This window comes from Epinephelus lanceolatus, chromosome 20 (assembly GCF_041903045.1).
Source record: "Epinephelus lanceolatus isolate andai-2023 chromosome 20, ASM4190304v1, whole genome shotgun sequence".
Lineage (NCBI taxonomy): Eukaryota > Metazoa > Chordata > Actinopteri > Perciformes > Serranidae > Epinephelus > Epinephelus lanceolatus.
This window is the reverse complement of record NC_135753.1, coordinates 39,106,380-39,124,829: the sequence shown is the minus strand read 5'-3', so window position 1 is coordinate 39,124,829 and position 18,450 is coordinate 39,106,380. Positions and strand designations below refer to the sequence as shown.

Genomic DNA, 18,450 nt, shown 5'->3' with positions numbered 1-18,450 from the left:
AGGGCCCTGGGTTCCTCCTGGTGCAGAGGGCCCTGGGTTCCTCCTGGTGCAGAGGGCCCTGGGTTCCTCCTGGTGCAGGACCCGGCTTCATGTGTCCAGAGTGTGTAGGCAGTTCCTGGATGATGAAGGCAGTGATGTCATTGACTGGCCCTCTCGTCCCCCTGACCTAAATCCAGCTGAGCACCTATGGCACGTTATGCATCGGTGCGTCCACCACAGACTGTCCGGGAGCTCACTGATGCCCTGATCCAGGTCTGGGAGGAGATCCCCCAGGACACCATCCTGCGACTCATCAGCAGCCCAGAGGTTGTCTGGAGGTCATACAGGCAGGCGGGGGCTGTGCACACTGCTGAGTCACATGATGAGCTGCTGTGATCAAATTCACACACGCTGAATCAGCCCTCAGTGGGTTGATGATTTTGGTTTCCATTGACCGCTGTTACGTCATTTTGTTCTCAATAAATTAACCAATGTACATCAGCATATTCAGAAACTGATTTTAAAAAAATGATAAAATGAACAAGGTAATTTGTTTATGGCGATGTATTTTCTTTGTCTCTTTTCATCCACGACCAACCAGTCACACGTCGGTGTTTGCCAGTGGAAGTTTTTATAACACACACACACACACACACACACACACACACACACACACACAAACGCCTACAAGGACACATGAAAGCGACAGACTGAGTGCCATGGTAACCATCAACAGGCCTGACACTTAGTCCACTGCTCAGCTGTCACCGCCTCCACCTCCCTCTCACCACCTCATCAGCACTGTTCAATGTGACTGGAGGCAGTGCTGCATTCATGCCGTGTGGGAAAAGGGGTAAATACAAACATCCTACTTTGAAAGTTCTCTTTGTCACATTAGCAACATCTTGGCCGTATGTTTAACACACTGGATCGACCACACACTGCACAGAAGTACCGGCGCTGCTGCCTGCCAGCCCTGTCGTCCTGCATTACATTTGTCTTTGATAACGGCCGTCAAGATTTTACAATAAAAGCCTTGTGTTAACAAATGAATGGATTCTCTCCACGGAAACACTTTGAGGCCTTTTAATCTTAAACAGAAACAAGAAGAATTAAAAATCTACATATATATTTTTTTCATGTCTGAGACATATTCTACAAATTGAAACTGTGGTAAAAGGTGTTGCTGGTATGATATCAATATAAATACCAACAGATCATTCCAACTTTTCTTTTGACATGTTTTTGCAAATTCCCGAGAGATGTTAAATTGTAGTCACCTAAAATTTTTTACCAGTGGATAAAATGACCAGCATGCACTGGGACAGTTTGCACCCGTGTGTGAAGCGGTCAGAGAGTCAGCACCTCCAACTCTGAGGGCACGTGTCATGGACTGTTTCCTCTGGGTTGGGAGAGAGTTACCGCCTCAAGCAAGGGAGTGAGGGTAAAATGAAGTCTGAGATGGATCGACGGTTTGGCATAACTGCAGTGATACAGTTGTGGTTCAGAGGGAGCTGAGCCAGAAGGCAAAGCTTTCAATTTCCTGGTCCATCTCCGTCCCAACCCTCACCTATGGTCATGAGCTCTGGGTAGTGACTGAAAGAATGAGGTCGCGGATACAAGTGGTCGAAATGAGTTTCATCTGTCGTGTGTCTGGGCTCAGCCTTGAGCCTCTTTCACACAGAGAGTGATTTTCGCGGCGCCCACTGCGGGGTAGGGCACAGAGCAAGTGGAGAGCGAGGCGCGCAGGACGGGATTGGGGGGGGTACAGGCTTGTTCAGGAGCTACAGCTCCATGGTGACCGCTTCCGGGTCTACTTCAGGCTCTTCTCTGCTATTGGACGCGCCGAGGTGTCGTCACAGCGTGTTGCAGTGAAATTAAAAAATTTTCAATTCGAGCACAGGCTGTCAACGCACAGACGCCGCAGCATGCGCCCTCTCTCGCACCACTCAACTCGGCAGCAGAGCGGTGCGCTCTTGCGCCGCGGTAGCACATACACAATGAATGGGTTCGTCGGCGGAGGTCTGCGCTTTGCGCGCTCTGTGTGAAAAGGGCTTTAGAGATAGGATAGGGAGCTTGGACATCCAGAGGGAGCTCGGAGTAGAGCCGCTGCTCCGAATAGAAAGGAGTCAGTTGAATTGGTTTGGGTATCTGACAAGGGTGCCTCTTGGGCGCCTCCCACTCGAGGTGTTTTGGGCATGACCCACTGGTAGGAGGCCCTCGGCTATAATCAAGGCCAGAAAATTAAATTTTGGAAAGGCCACACCGCTCACACCGTAATTCTGATTGACTTGAATTTCACACACAAGTCCAGCTTAATGTGTTCTTCAAAAAAAGTATTAAGAAGCATTAGGGTCCGCAGGACTTGATTTGCTGCAATTTTGAATAAAGAAAATATATATATTTAAATTCCATTTGTACAGAATTTTTCTGTGGTTCAGCATCAAAAGTTATGAACTTTGGGTAGCAATTTAGTGCATTTAGTGCAGTGGTGTGTCTGTGTCACTCTGCAGTTACACCTTCAAACACTAGTCGGCCGCAGAGGTTTCTGTGAAGTGCTGTAAAGTTTAGTTGATTCAAAACACACATTAAACACACATTAAACACACGTTAAACCCGCGTTAAACACACAAACACACGTTAAACAAACATTAAAAACACACTAAACACACATTAAACACATGTTAAACCCGCGTTAAACACACAAACACACGTTAAACACACATTAAACACACGTTAAACACACGTTAAACCCGCATTAAACACACATTAAACACATGTTAAACACGCATTAAACACACGTTAAACACACGTTAAACACACATTAAACACATGTTAAACACGCATTAAACACACGTTAAACACACGTTAAACACGCATTAAACACACATTAAACACACGTTAAACACTAAACACGTTAAACACACATTAAACACACATTAAACACATGTTAAACACATGTTAAACACATGTTAAACACACTAAACACACGTTAAACACACATTAAACACACGTTAAACACACATTAAACACATGTTAAACACACGTTAAACACGTTAAACACACGTTAAACATGCATTAAACACACGTTAAATGCACATTAAACACACGTTAAACACACATTAAACACACGTTAAACACACGTTAAACCCGCATTAAACACACATTAAACACATGTTAAACACGCATTAAACACACGTTAAACACACGTTAAACACACATTAAACACATGTTAAACACGCATTAAACACACGTTAAACACACGTTAAACACGCATTAAACACACATTAAACACACGTTAAACACTAAACACGTTAAACACACATTAAACACACATTAAACACACGTTAAACACATGTTAAACACATGTTAAACATACTAAACACACGTTAAACACACATTAAACACACGTTAAACACACATTAAACACATGTTAAACACACGTTAAACACGTTAAACACACGTTAAACATGCATTAAACACACGTTAAATGCACATTAAACACACGTTAAACACACATTAAACATACGTTAAACGCACATTAAACACGCATTAAACACATGTTAAACATACATTAAACGCACATTAAACACACGTTAAACACACATTAAACACACGTTAAACGCACATTAAACACACATTAAACACACGTTAAACACGCATTAAACACACGTTAAACATACGTTAAACACACATTAAACACACGTTAAACACGCATTAAACACACGTTAAACATACGTTAAACACACATTAAACACGTTAAACACACATTAAACACACGTTAAACACACATTAAACACACGTTAAACACACGTTAAACATACGTTAAACGCACATTAAACACATGTTAAACACACATTAAACACACGTTAAACACGCATTAAACACGTTAAACACACATTAAACACACGTTAAACACGCATTAAACACATGTTAAACACACATTAAACATACGTTAAACACACATTAAACACACGTTAAACACACATTAAACACACGTTAAACACACGTTAAACACGCATTAAACACACATTAAACACACATTAAACACACATTAAACACACGTTAAACACGCATTAAACACATGTTAAACACACATTAAACATACGTTAAACACACATTAAACACACGTTAAACACACATTAAACACACGTTAAACACACGTTAAACACACATTAAACACACATTAAACATGGCTTAATAGAGACAGTTTCAAACACAAATCAGCTTCACTATAACTCGCAGCATTCACAGACAAACACTTGTCTTTATCTGGACACATTTTCACCACAAATACAACATGCTAACGTTATTAGCACAAGCCTATGGCATTTTACATTGTATAAATTAGCCTAGCAGCTAGCAGAGATTTCCTCTGCTCATATTTCAGCCAGGATAAATCACACACAGTGTGTGGAGGCTTTATTGTCTTCACAATTTATTGTTTCTTATCTGTGAAATTAAAGTAAATCAAAGCTTTGTTTCCACTGAGGGAAATGGTGTCAGCTTACAGAGACAGACAGGAGGTCTGCGTCACTGCGACGTGTAGGTACATTTCTGGGAAGGTGCATGTCAGGCTTTGGTGTAGGGTATGGCGTAGGTACGGCGTTGATTCAACACAGAAGTATAAATTCCACCCTAGGCCAATCATGATGATACGTGCAGGAAATGACCACATAAGTACCTGAGACACACCCTGAAAGTTTCATGTAGAAGGACCTCTAATGGGTGCTACATATACAACAAAATGGACGTTGCATAACACAAATCAGACAGTGATTGAGAAACTGGTTGTCCAAATATTACAAATGTGGCCCGAGTGTCAGTAAGGTGACAAACACATGCATCTCCCTACGTGATGAACTCTTCCTCTTGTTACATCAAACAGAGTGCGAACACTTCTCTCAAAACACCTTGGCAACACTTCACCATGTCTGTGACGTTATTCACTTTGCTGTAAAACTTGGAAATATATAATGTCAAGCTCTTCCTACAAAGACTGAGAGAAAAATAAGCAGATAATTCAACACCAAATGTTTTGATATCAAGTTCCACTGCTGGTCCTGTGAGGTTTGTTATCAGCATTATACTCACTGTAATAGTTAGACGGGGGTGAGGCTCAAACTGCAGATATCTGACCGATTCTAATATCTTTAAAACAATGACTAGAGTATTTTGAGTGTAAACCAACCAAAAACCAATAACAAGACCAAAGTCAACAACGTATGTACCCTACAGACATGTTGACCAGACCAAAGCCTGATCTTCAGGCCTGAGCTGCACTGTTGTCCAAAAACAACTTAAAACACATCAATGAGCCACAGTGGTGCACAGGGCACAGACCATAATGCTAACCTGTACGTACCGTAAACAGGTAGGAGATCATCCACAAAGAAATCATGTCCAGGGAACAGCTTCCAAACAACACAGACAGACGAAACAAATTACACTGCTACTGTTCGATACTGCACATCTGGGAGGGTCGTGTCAGAGTAGGAACTGAGTGAAACCAAACTCTGGTGGCCTCGTGTACGGACAGTCGTGTTTAACACACACACACAGTATTGGTCGAACTGTCATTGAAGCCAAGTGACGAGATGAGGCTCCCTGAGGCTGTTTCCTATTGACACACACACACACACACACACACGCCCCTAATAAAGAGTGTATGTCCTGTCTGTGAAGTGAGAGCCGTGACAAAGGTTAAAAATTCAACGTTAGTGTTTTAAGTTTGTGTCATTGTGTTCAATTCCCAAACACTGGAGGACTGAACAGTGCACAGTACAGCAGTGGCCCGAGCACATTTGGTGACCTCGGCAAGCCTCCCTCCGTGTCCCTAAAATCTGTACAAGCTCAGCTCAAAGCTTACGTAAGGCTGTAAACCATAATAATACATTTTTTGTTGTAGACACATAACGTATTTCTCAACACTTTGTAAGTTATTTGAAGTTATTTTGCACCGCACCTTACGAAGAGCAACACACAGAAGACAACTCCTGACCTTGAACTAATCAGTAAGAAGAAATCTGGACCCCATGGCTGGACTAGTTCGCAGCATTAAGATTTACACACACTCTGAGGACAGTTTGGGAAGAACTTGATGGATGACACAAACATTATTTCAGCGAAGAGAGACGGTTGAACCAAAGAGAAAAGGATGCTTTTACAAATTAAACTGGGTTAGTGTGGATGTGCTCTTAGTGAAAGTCCTGAATACAAACTTGTGTCTTAAAGTCCTGGAGACAAACTTGTATCTTAAAGTCCTGAAGACAAACGCGTGTCTTAAAGTCCTGAAGACAAACTTGTGTCTTAAAGTCCTGGAGACAAACTTGTGTCTTAAAGTCCTGGAGACAAACTTGTGTCTTAAAGACAAATGTCTCCAAACAGCCATAAAATAACAGGATCATTTAAAACAAGTCTCAAACTCAGCTCAGTAACAACTGTCAGGGTTCACAGACACAACTGTTGTTTTATGCTGGTCACCCATTATTAGCTTTAGCATGTTTACATTACATAAATTAGCCTAGCGGCTAGCAGACTTTTCCTCTACAAACAAGTTGAACAGATGACATGTCTTATTTATACTTCTTCTTCCTCAGCGTTGGTTTCAGTCTCTGCGTCTCCTGACAGAACAGCTCGGTTGAATTTCAGCCTGCATGAATGTTTTTTAGCCGAACATTGTTGAAACAGCAGCTGATGTTGCTGCAGTGAGAAGTTAGCGGAGTGAGACGCTCGTCCAGGCAGGTAACGTCAGTGGAGTTTATCTCATAACGTCATTGTTCACATACACCATGTGTTCTGTCTGCTGACCTGGATGTTCTCTAAAATCCAAAATATTTCCACACTGCTGATTTATTCCTGAGTCAGTATGGATCTATGTTTTAACTTTGCATCGATGATACTGGGTCATTAATCATGAAATCGATATATCAATCCAGATTGATGGATCGTTACACCCTTACTGCGCAGACGCTGTTGTCAAATTGTGATTTATAAAAACTATTTGGTCAGAGTTAGACAGAACGTGTGGCCATGTTGACTGCCTCTAGATATCCACAGTGGCCTCCAGTGTCAAAGACCGACATCCATTCATCCATTTGTGCTGCTACACCATTATTATCTCATCATGAGATAAAAAAAATCCCGTCAGTGTCTTTATTACTGCAGCATGTGGGGCCAGTGTGTACACCAAATAAAAGATATCAAAATGAGGCAAAAACATGCAAAAACCTTGTGGATTTTCACTTGAATGCCCACTTCTTTAAAAATAAATATCTCCAAGCTCAGTGAGGAGCACGGAGACATTTAGCCCTTCATAAAATGTCACGTTGAAGTTGCGGTGTTGGACACGTGCCAGCATTATCAGGAGGTCTTTATCCTACAAACTGAAGGTCTGACAGGTTCAGGAGAACAATATGGATCTTGAAATGAAGTGTGTCTTGTGTCAGTGGTATGGAGTGTGTGTGCAGCATGTTGCATTACACACATACCTCTTTCAACGTTTTTATCTCAACTGGATGTGAAAGTCTTTTCACTAAGGAAAACAAAAGACAGTCCAGTCTGTGATCGTTAAAGGGAAAGGCACTTACGTCTGCTCCGAGTTCATTCCATCTAGATTTAGATATTTCAAGATTAAAACTAATGAATTAAGTGTGTGTTTACCCTCCATGGTTACACCGCCTGCTTTATTCTGAATCTATAACACTAAAGAAAAAGATGAGCGCTGTTGAGGCTTTCTTTGTCTTTAAAACAACAGACACTCACACTATTCTATTCTTCAGTCTGAAGTCCAGTTCAGACCAAAGATTCATGACGAGACGAAACCGTTTTACAACGTTGCACAGAAAAGTGTCGGCGGTGTGAACTGGCCGGTCTGAGCTCGACTCAAGCTGATGGTGTCACCTGACACTCAGCTGGTCAGATGATACGCCGTCTCATGGTGGTCACTTCCTGTCGACGTTACAGATCAGAAGCACAGAGAGTCGTTGACTAGAGATGATACGCCGTCTCACGGCGGTCACTTCCTGTCGACGTTACAGATCAGAAGCACAGAGAGTTGTTGACTAGAGATGATACGCCGTCTCACGGCGGTCACTTCCTGTCGACGTTACAGATCAGAAGCACAGAGAGTCGTTGACTAGAGATGATACGCCGTCTCACGGCGGTCACTTCCTGTCGACGTTACAGATCAGAAGCACAGAGAGTCGTTGACTAGAGATGATACGCCGTCTCACGGCGGTCACTTCCTGTCGACGTTACAGATCAGAAGCACAGAGAGTCGTTGACTAGAGATGATACGCCGACAGGTTTAGCAACATTGCAGAACAGCACGTTGCGAGTAGTTGTTTCAAATCTTTGGTCTGAACTGGGCTGAAAAGATGAGACAAAATGACAGAGGTGTTGGTGGTTTACTTAGAGTGATACAAATTTCTCTAAAAAGATACAGAGGCTCTGTGTGTGTGTGTGTGTGTGTGTGTGTGTGTGTGTGTGTGTGTGTGTGGCAGCGCATGGGTAAGTCTTTGTCGCAGCTACACACAGACACTGACACATTTCTGTTTGTGAAAGCCTTGAATACTCTGGCTCCATCCCCCTCCACACACTCCACACACTCCACACACTCCACACATGCAATCATTGCAGTGGACTGTGTAAGACAGCTGCAGGTTAAACTGAAAATATAGTGCCATAATTTATAATGTCTATTAAGAAACAGTCATCACTGAAAAACATATTGGGCACTTATTAAGTATTTATGGAGCGAGGGTGTCAATAATTTGTATTTCCCAAACTATGGAAAACCCATCAGTGAGCCACACTGTGTCAGTCACACATACATCATCTAGCTGCCCAAATACTCACAACAGCACCATCATGTAGATCAATCCGCCGATGAAAATAGTTCCCAACAAATGCACTATTTCTTTGTGTTTGAGTTGAGTTGAAACTGGAGAGCCACAGAGACAGTAGGAAGGCATGAAGCACTAAGAGACAGACAAACACATTGGTGGTTTGAGGCTCTTCATGATAATCACAGACAGTACAAAATATGGAATAACATTAGTCGTACCCTTTATGCACTTCACAACATACAAATGACTGACTGACTGCACTCCATGGTAAACACGGTCTCACACCAAAGTTGTTGAAGACTGCCGGCGACAGACACCGATAAAAGAAGCCATCCTTTCACATTGGCATAATATTTTAACGGTGCCCAGTAGCATCAGGGGGAAATGCGGCATGACAACAACAAAAGTAAAGGCAGCGGAAGTCCAAGTAGGGCAGGTGGGAGGGGTCGTGGATGGGTCCAACAACCACCGACTTTCATCCGGGAGGCTGATGTTCGCTTCCTGTACAACACAACCATGTGTGTGTGTTGTTGAAGGAAAAATAACGTGAATACGTGGTGTTGTACCAACGCAGTGCTTTTATTTTGAAAGAGACTGTATGCAAACTGTACATTTCCTGTGAAAACAGAAGTGTATTTTGAAAACAGACAATGCATGTAACAGGCTGAAGTTGACACGGCGTCCCAGAACGTCAACAACCAACACACCCAGGGTACCTTGGACGTCATATGTGGACGTGGAAAGTCCATGACCAAACGTGGACATGTGACGAGGTCACAGTGAGGATGTGTTGCCATGGTGCCCAGCCTAGATGAGCTTATGAGACATTGAGACAACTGAGATGATCACGTAACACATGATGATGATGATGATGATGATGATGGCATCTAGTTTCACCAGCAGTACAGAACAACGATGCCTCATTGATTGACACGTGATTGGACTTTGTATCTGGCAACCTCAGTTGCTCATCTGATCACTGAAGGGCTGGACAATACCTGCTGGAGTTTGTTTGGTGGATAATAATGTCTACACGCTTCTCACCGACAGATGTCTCCAAACCTGGACACATCCAACCAAAGCTATCTGCACGGCCAGGTGCCACTAGTGAGATAAAACATTTTCATTTGGCTCAACAAACGCTCTCAAAGTATTTTCTAATCAGCTAATATCAGCATCTTGGGTCAAAACTGAAAATGTTATCTAACCACAAATGTAAGCATCTATCCACTCCATGCAAGGACAGTCCAACCTCTCAGCTTATTCACACCATCCAAGCCTCGAACACACACACACACACACACAGACGACTGCAGCTAGTCGATACACAGCATATTGTCAACCCAATAACTCTGCTCTGCTGGGAGGCATGCAGCATCCCTCCGTCCGCGTCAATACCAAACACATGAGCTTATTTCCATTTTAGCAGCTGCAGCAGATAATGCAGTATGGATCTATACTCTGACACAAAGGAAAATCTTTGCAAACTTTTGGATGTGTGTGTGTGTGTGTTAATGGACCTACCTGAGACAGTGTAGCGTGCTAACGCAGAGGGCTCTGCTCTGTTTCTGAGTGCAGCCTCACACTGGCAGCTCTGCCTGGCTGATGCTGCCTCTGATTGGACAGTCAGTGGCAGGGGGGTGTACAGGAACGAGCCAATGCTTGAGCTTCCTCTCATGAACCCACACTCAGGCGGAGAGGAGCTCATCTTGTGCTCAAACACACTCTCTATCCCGTAGCGGGATTGATTTGAACCACAGCTTATTTCTCTCTGGATGGAAGAAAATGCTCAAACTACACATTTACATATTTAACTGAAGACACTGGGTTACTGCTGTGAAATCTGTTCTTTGTCTCCAGTTTCACTGCTGCCTACAACACACACACACACACACACACACACACACACACACACACACACACACACAGATATGTAGCTTCTGCCTCATCAGCAACCTGTTTGGCAGCACTTGTTAATGCATTTGGCAAGGACGTTGTGTACCCGCCATGTGTTTAAAAGCTGTGCTTCAGTTGGGATCACAAAATGTTGCTTTACATGTTTACATGCTTTATTCATTCATTCATTCATTTTCTGTAACAGCACAGGGTGATGGGGGGGTGGAGCCTGTCCCAGCTGACACCAGGTGAGAGGCGGGCTTCACCCTGGTCAGGTCACCAGACTGTCACAGTGCATTACTGTTGTTGCTCTTTGTTAGTTTGTGTTTGACTGACTGTCTTATCTGGTTTTGTAAAGTGTCCTTGTGTGACGCGAGAGGTGCTTATACACAAAAACATTTTTATTATTATTGTTGGAATTACCGTGGACGGACATTTACATGCCCACACCAAGCAATGATAGTCCCAGTGGGTCCATCATGCTGCTAACCATCACTCTACGTCCACTCTGCTGGTGAAGGCCTGAACTTAAGATAAGGTCAAATAAGACAGGACTTTGTTTATCCCAGAGGAACCGTCGTGCAGCTGCTGCAACAGGAAGTTAGAGGAGTGTAAATACTGCTTGGGCTGCCACCATGTCCCACTTACCTCAGTAAGATGTTTCTGATTCAAAATACATTTTTGGCCCCATATAATAGGGAGGATGCAAATCAACATATTTCTAATACAGAGTTTGGGACTGATGTGTTGCACAGAGAGTTTATCGCAGCTCTTGTCCCTAGTTGGGCTTTTTACATGTAGACCTAAAACATACAGTTTAAAAATGAATAATATAAAATAAAGTACAATAAAATCTGAATTATTGGCTTCTCTCTTTAGAAAATATCAACTTCAATCCATTTTTAATGTGAACACATGACAGACTAATGTATCATATATGGCCCTAAAATAATATCACAATATTTCAGGGTATTTCTGTGATAACGATATTTTTTTGACAGTATGAGAAATTAGTAAAAAAACATCATTTTTAATTTAAGAACGTAGAGTTGCAACAAAATCAGTGATAGTTTCACAGTTTGCTTCAAATCTTCAGTAAAAACTAAAATGATGTTTCATGTCTTCAGTTTGTGAACAACAACAGTAACTCAGAGTCAGATTCAGATCCTGTCACAATATTAAGAGTTCAACTAAATCAAATCTACCACTAATTACACATTTAAACAAATGTCCCCTGGGATCTATATATATATAAATCAACAGCTGATTTCCTTCTCTTTATTTATGCTCTGCCATTTCTCCTCTAACCATCAGGCTGTAACCTGTGACAGGCTGTTATGACACAGTCACATATATGGAGTTTATTCACGTAGGTTTCCATCAGCAAAGGTTTGTGACAGAATCAGAGAGGAGAGGGAGAGACGCTGTGCTGCTGCCAGAGGAGCCGCTGAATGAGTTCCCTCTGAGCGCTAAGAGAAGGAAAACATTCAGGACGTCACACTTTATTCCACACTACTGAAGCTGCTCCTCTTTTTACTGGAACCACAGAGGGAAACCCACACCGACACGGGGAGAACGTGGAGGAAACCCACACGTGCAAAACATCCAAACTCAACACAGAAGGGCTCCAGGCGGCCGGCAGGTTTGAACCTGGAACCCTCTTGCTGTGAGGCAACAGTACAGCTCACTGCAAGTGCCTTCAAAAAACATGTTGCCAGTTTGGATGATAAATAAAGTATGGTTGCATGGTAAATGGTGAATAGGCCTGCACCTGTATAGCACCTTTCTGGTCTTCTGACTACTCAAAGCTATTCTTACACTACCAGTTACATTCACACACTAGAGGCCGAGGCTACCACACAAGGTGCCACCTGCTCCTCAGTTTTTAACACACTCACACACCAGTGGAACAGCCATCAGGAGCAATCTGGGTTTCAGTATCTTGCTGAAGGATCTGTCTACATGCTGACTTGAGGAGCAGCGGATTGAACTGTCGATCTTCCGACTCGTCCTGCAGAGGAAGTGGTCATTGATGGTCTTTCTGGTGACCGTGGCCACAACGGCTCTGCTGGCTCTGACCCTTACTGTCCCGTCTCTGTTGCGTTTGAGATTTTGACTGTAAAATACCAGTGACATGCTGTCAGCAAGACATGTCCCTGGTATTTTACAGTGCATGTACTGTGGTTTATTTTAACAGTATTCACAGTATATTGGATCACAGTGAAAATTAAAAAGGACAAGAGAAGAGACGATCAAATATTGCTGTAGTTTAATATAAGTCATCGATCTTTTGTCCAGCTGACTGTGTTCGACTCATATTTGGAACATCTGTATCAAATCAATGAGAAGGAACTGTCTCCAGTAAATGACTGAATCATGAGCATAAGCTGAGAGAGAGGACACGTCTGCAGCTGACGAGTGTGAGGATCTGGTTTTAATGTCGCTCCTGGAAATAACACGCTGACACTTCTCCATCTGCTGAGAGACACACGTGAGTCGTCATTCTCTTTTCAGTATCTTCCCATCGCCCGTCTGCTGTCGTACAGTTGGCTCTCTCACAGCACAAGTAAACACATGTTGGCTACATCTTCACACTGTCAACTTCACTGCTTATTTTTGAGTCAAACGCGCGGGTTACACTCCCTGTGTAAGCAGTGTGTGTCAGCTATCTTGCTGAGCTGCTGTGGCTCGCCTGCGTGCGGTGTGCACACAGTGTTGCTGCTGCAGAGCTGCCTGTAACTACTGCGCCTCCAGGATTAAAAGCTCCACTCATTTGTGGAGCCGTGCTGCCACTGCATCGCCATCAACACGGACATGCAAATATTTCACAATAAAATGCCCTGTGTGAACAAATGAAGGAATTGCGTCCACAGAAATGTTGTCAGTGGGCTTTTATTTTGAAAGGGAAACTGGTCTGTGACAGATACAGAGATTGAAAAGGTGACATGATGTCAATATAATCATCAAAAGACCATTGTCACTGTGTGTTTCCGCTAAACCGTGTGCACCGAGCGGCAAAAAACACAAGGCTCCCATTCGCTAGATGTTGTGCAGCTGAGCAGAGCTGCTCACACACAGCTGGGTGGCTCTAACCTGTTGTGAAGAGGTTCTGCGGTACACGTGTGCTGCACATACAGGCAGTGCGGCCCGCGTGTGAGGACATGATGTTTAATGAGTGTGATGTTACTCAGAAGTGTGGACGTGAGGCACATGACTTGGATTTGAAGTCACAAATTTGATGACTTTAGCCTCGACTTTAACACCAGTGACGTGTGACTTCACTTGGACTTGAACCTTTTGACTTGAAAATACTTGATACCTTCCCAACAGATCAAAACGTCACGTCAAGTTATTTAAAAAGTGTGACACCAATCAAAGTATTTCCTGCAGTGTTTCCTGTATATGTAACTACAGCTGCTACGTGACATACATTAGCAGTGCAGCGACAGGATGTGAAAACATCTCCCCGTGCACAATTCACTCACTATCTCAGGCTGCCAGACGAGGTGACGAGCAAGGACTGAAAAATGATCGTTACCAGCAGGTATTTGTTATAAACTCTCTGAAGACCGATCAGATGAGGCACATGGAGCTGCCACCTGTCCCATGTAATACGGGATCGTCTCATATCAAAAGATAAAATGTCCCGTCCTTTACTGATTCAACACGGGACGCACTTTGTCCCGTGTTTCTGTGCACACTTTGCTCTACTGCATAAACTATGTTATCTCCATTGGCTTCCAGTCAAATACCGCATCACTTATAAAATCCTCCTTCTCACCTTCACGGCCATCAACAGCCTGCCCCTCAGTATCTTGCTGAGCTCCTTCACATTAACATACCCAGCCGTGCTCTCAGGTCCTCCTCCTCCATTCAACTCACCCTCCCACCTGCTCGCTCATCCACCATGAGGTCGAGAGCCTTCAGCCGCTCGGCCCCACGCCTCTGGAACTCTGTCACCTTCTTCAAGTCCCGCCTCAAAACTCACCTTTTCAGACAGGCACACTCCCTTTAATCTGGACTGGAATGACCTCACTGCTGCACGTTACTGCAGTTTCTTGACTGTCATGTTTTACTGATTGTTTTATTATTATTGTCTTTTGTACGGTGGCCTTGAGTGTCCTGAAAGGCGCCTATAAATACAATGTATTATTATTTTTATCATGAGCTCAGAATGACATGAGAAACATTAAAGCAGAGGAGCTTCACAAGACAAAGTGGAGAAATACTGAATCAGAGCTTGTGATGGAGAATGTCACAGAAAGACAGGTCTGTCACTCAGCTTCATCGTTGCCATGGTTACAGGGACTCTGACACTCTGACCCGCTGACTGGCTGCTTGTTAAAGTTATCTGAAGGTCCCATTACGTCTGAGTTTATGGATTCATAAAGTTCTACAGTGCGCTGGATCCTGTTTGACATACCTCTGTCACTGTGGAGCTGGGCGCACGTGCACGAGCTTTGTCTACTCTCCCACAGTGAGACATAAACTGATGCAGAAACACCCATCAGTCAGTTTGCTTAGTGATATCTGTGCCCGCTCCACCGCTCATCACACCTGTCACTTATAAATACGGCAGAGAAGGAGAAGAAGTGCAGTTTTACAGACTGTCTCACTCCGACAGAGCAGCTGTCATTACGCGCGACCATTACACACAGCTTTGGCTATTAATAGCGCCCACACCACTAATTCATCACATGCAGGCCCACCTGCAGACCATCACATTTCAGTCATTGTTATGAAACATCACACAGGTTACTGACGATTCATTTACAGCTCTCATGTTGAAACAAACTGCTGCACGATTAAGGATAAAATCAAAAGATTAAGAACATGCAAATAACGGTTTGAATGAAAGCTAATTTACACATGGGCAAACTAATTAATTAGCTTCAGCCTAATGAAGTTTATGAATGTGCCTACGAGCAATATTTTACACAACACTGTGTAGACTGCAAAATAATAACACCATCATTAATATCAGCACAGCTACAAACAGGCCTGACTCAAAGTCTCTCTCTGTGTAGTTCATGTCCACCTTATCCCACCCTGTCTATCTGAATCACGTTGCATGGACACAGCGGTTTGATGGCAGTACTAATCGTGTGGCTGCTGTAACCAATCAGAACTAGAAGTGGTGACAAGGTCTTAAAATGTAGGCTGTGAAAAGTTTCTTTAAAAAGTTCTTAAAAGGTTTGACTTCAGGGTTCCTGCTTAAAGCCTGCTGTGTCTGCTTCTGCTACATTTACCAGAGGGTACAGATGACCCTGGTCCAAGGTCAAGAGGGGGCCAATGATCTGATCTGTAGTTGACCCTCAAACTGGATCAGTTTACTTACTGACTTAAATCACTGACAAGACAAGTTCTACGTATTTACATGATAAATAAATGCATCTTGATCATTAAAACACGTCAACGTGCCATCTTTCAGTTTAGATTTCACAATTTACAAGGTACACCTGAATGCATCATGATCAGCCACTTCAGTGGGTCACTAGCCTTGACATGCTGGGTGGCAGCCTCGTGAGCTAATGGCCAGCCGATCCAGTGGGTCGCTCCGTTGCACTTGTGAGTTACCACCATGGCTGAAAGCAGAGGCGGCCTTTGGCATCAGGGGGCCCGTTTCAATACTTAATATGGGGCCCTACCACTTAAAACATAAACATAATTATGTTTGCCAGCTACGCGTCCTGCGTCCGTGACGTATTATAAGCTGAAAGAACGCAGTAAAGTCATCCATGCGTCCCAAGGACGCACATATTTTGCCATGTAAAACGATACATTGTGACCAAGTGTTAAAATCATAACCAGGACAAGAAACCGGGACTCAGCAGAAAAGGCGAGGATTCAGGTTGGTTTGCAACAAATAAGGATATGGATACTTTATTGTCCCTTACAATCCCCTCAAATTAAATTAACAACAAAAATAATGAGTGCTCCGCGTTATTTTTGTCCAGTTGTGGTCAGAGCACTCTCTCAGTCAGAGAAACGGAAATAAAAGAGAAACAACTTTCTACAGATTTGTTTTCAAAATTCAGCCAAAAAATCAAAAATTCAAAATTCTCAACTTAAATTAACAACAAAAATAATGAGTGCTCCGCGTCATTTCAGCACCGTGGACAGCTCACCACCTGCATGAAAAGACAGAGACAGACGGAGGAAAAAAAGAAAGGTTTCGTTCTGCAAGGTGACAGACTATTGCAATTATCCTTTTCATGACGTCGTTCCAGTGTTTTTTCTCCAGCATTTGTATTTCTTGGTATGTTTTGTCAATGGCACTGTGCGTTCTTACACGCGTCTCCAGCTTGCGCCAGCTGTCCATGTTGGAACGGTGTGCATTTGATTTCTCATGATCCTGGAGTGTGAGAGTGAATTGTTCCCACATTCTGAAACCCCCGTCAGTGAGACTGTGATTTCGCTTGCCACATAGGGTACAGCAGAAACAGAAAACTGAATCTGATGATTTTGAATACACTAACCATGACCTGCGTATTTTTTCTCCATTTTTCATCCTTATGAAATATCTGTCATTAGTAAAACGGCGGCATGTTTGGCTCTGTGGGAAGTTAAAGTCCTCTATCTGAACAGGACCTCTCCGAACAATATCCATCCGTTGGTCACTGGTAATATGCTCTGGCCAACATGCCGGGTCTGTCTCTGTGAACGGCAGTGGGACTTTCTCCCTGGCTGCAGTGCTGGTGGTGGCATCTCCCTCACCTGTCTCAGTTGTGGGACTATCATCATGTGGTGCTTCAAACGATAATGTTTGGTCATCATTATCACCAGCTGTTTCAGTAGAAAGGTCTTTATTTTCACCTTCTCCCGTATTTGGTGTTTGGCTGGCGTTATGTGAGTGGGCGGCAGCCGCTGCTGTAGTCGGTGCAGCTGTTATAGATGCAGGACCAAAGAAAGAGGTCACTTTTGGAAGACTACTCACAGCTTTCCTGTTGATGTCTGCTAGTTTTCGCTTTTCAGCACCACTCTGGTATGTGCGTTTCATTTTGTAACGTTAGGGATGTTAGCTAGCTAGTTAGGTGATGGCGGGCAGTGATTTATTATTGTGTCTTCCTTGCGGCATTTATTTTTTTGTCAGTCAGTTGGGGGCCCCCTGGTGGCCGGGGCCCGTTTCAACTGAAACGGTTGAAACATAGGTAAGGCCGCCTCAGCCGGCCTCTCAGGTCACCAGTGCCGGCTTGCCATTGGCCAGATCAGCAGCTGGCTTCGGCTTCTCAGTGGTCCTATGTTTGTCCCTTTCTCTGTCTGCTGCATTTGTTTGTGTCAGTGGTGCTGATCCACAACGTGTCACTGACTCTAGTCCAGGATGAGTAAATCATGAGTCAGCTTATCAAGCAAAAAACAGATCTCTCAGTTAACAAGGCACACCGTTCCTGTTAGAGGAGGACAGCAGAAAATATTCACACAGTGGCGAAGTCCTCTTCCAACAAACAGAGAGGCAGATACACTGTGAATACTGAATACTGGTGGTAGTGATAACGATGGCTGGCCCCGAGTTTCTCACTTTCCAGGTTTTTGTCTTACACGAAACTGCTGTTATGTAACTGAATGCTTTTATGTGTAATTAACTTCACTCAGCTGTCAGTCTTTGTCTCCGTGCAGGAGATTCAGAGCAAACCTGCTCCGCTGGCTTATTACAGGAGATCTTGTAGCTCACTGTGGAAATGAAGCTGTTCACTAGACTGGGAGCGTGTAGCGTATCTGCTACACA

The 18,450-nt window shown here is 43.5% G+C and overlaps 1 protein-coding gene across 2 annotated transcripts in view; it reads right to left on the bottom strand.

Annotated features, from left to right (window-relative positions):
• palmdb (palmdelphin b) overlaps positions 1-18,450 on the bottom strand; it is a 92,391-nt gene that overhangs the window by 21,166 nt on the left and 52,775 nt on the right. Inside the window, exon 1 of one of the 2 annotated variants that reach the window (XM_033638171.2) lies at positions 10,353-10,558. The exons of the other annotated variant lie outside the window; for it this stretch is intronic. The gene's annotated coding sequence lies outside the window, so the exon portion shown is untranslated. Of the gene's footprint in view, positions 1-10,352; positions 10,559-18,450 lie in introns of those variants that run through there. 2 annotated transcript variants of the gene reach the window in all.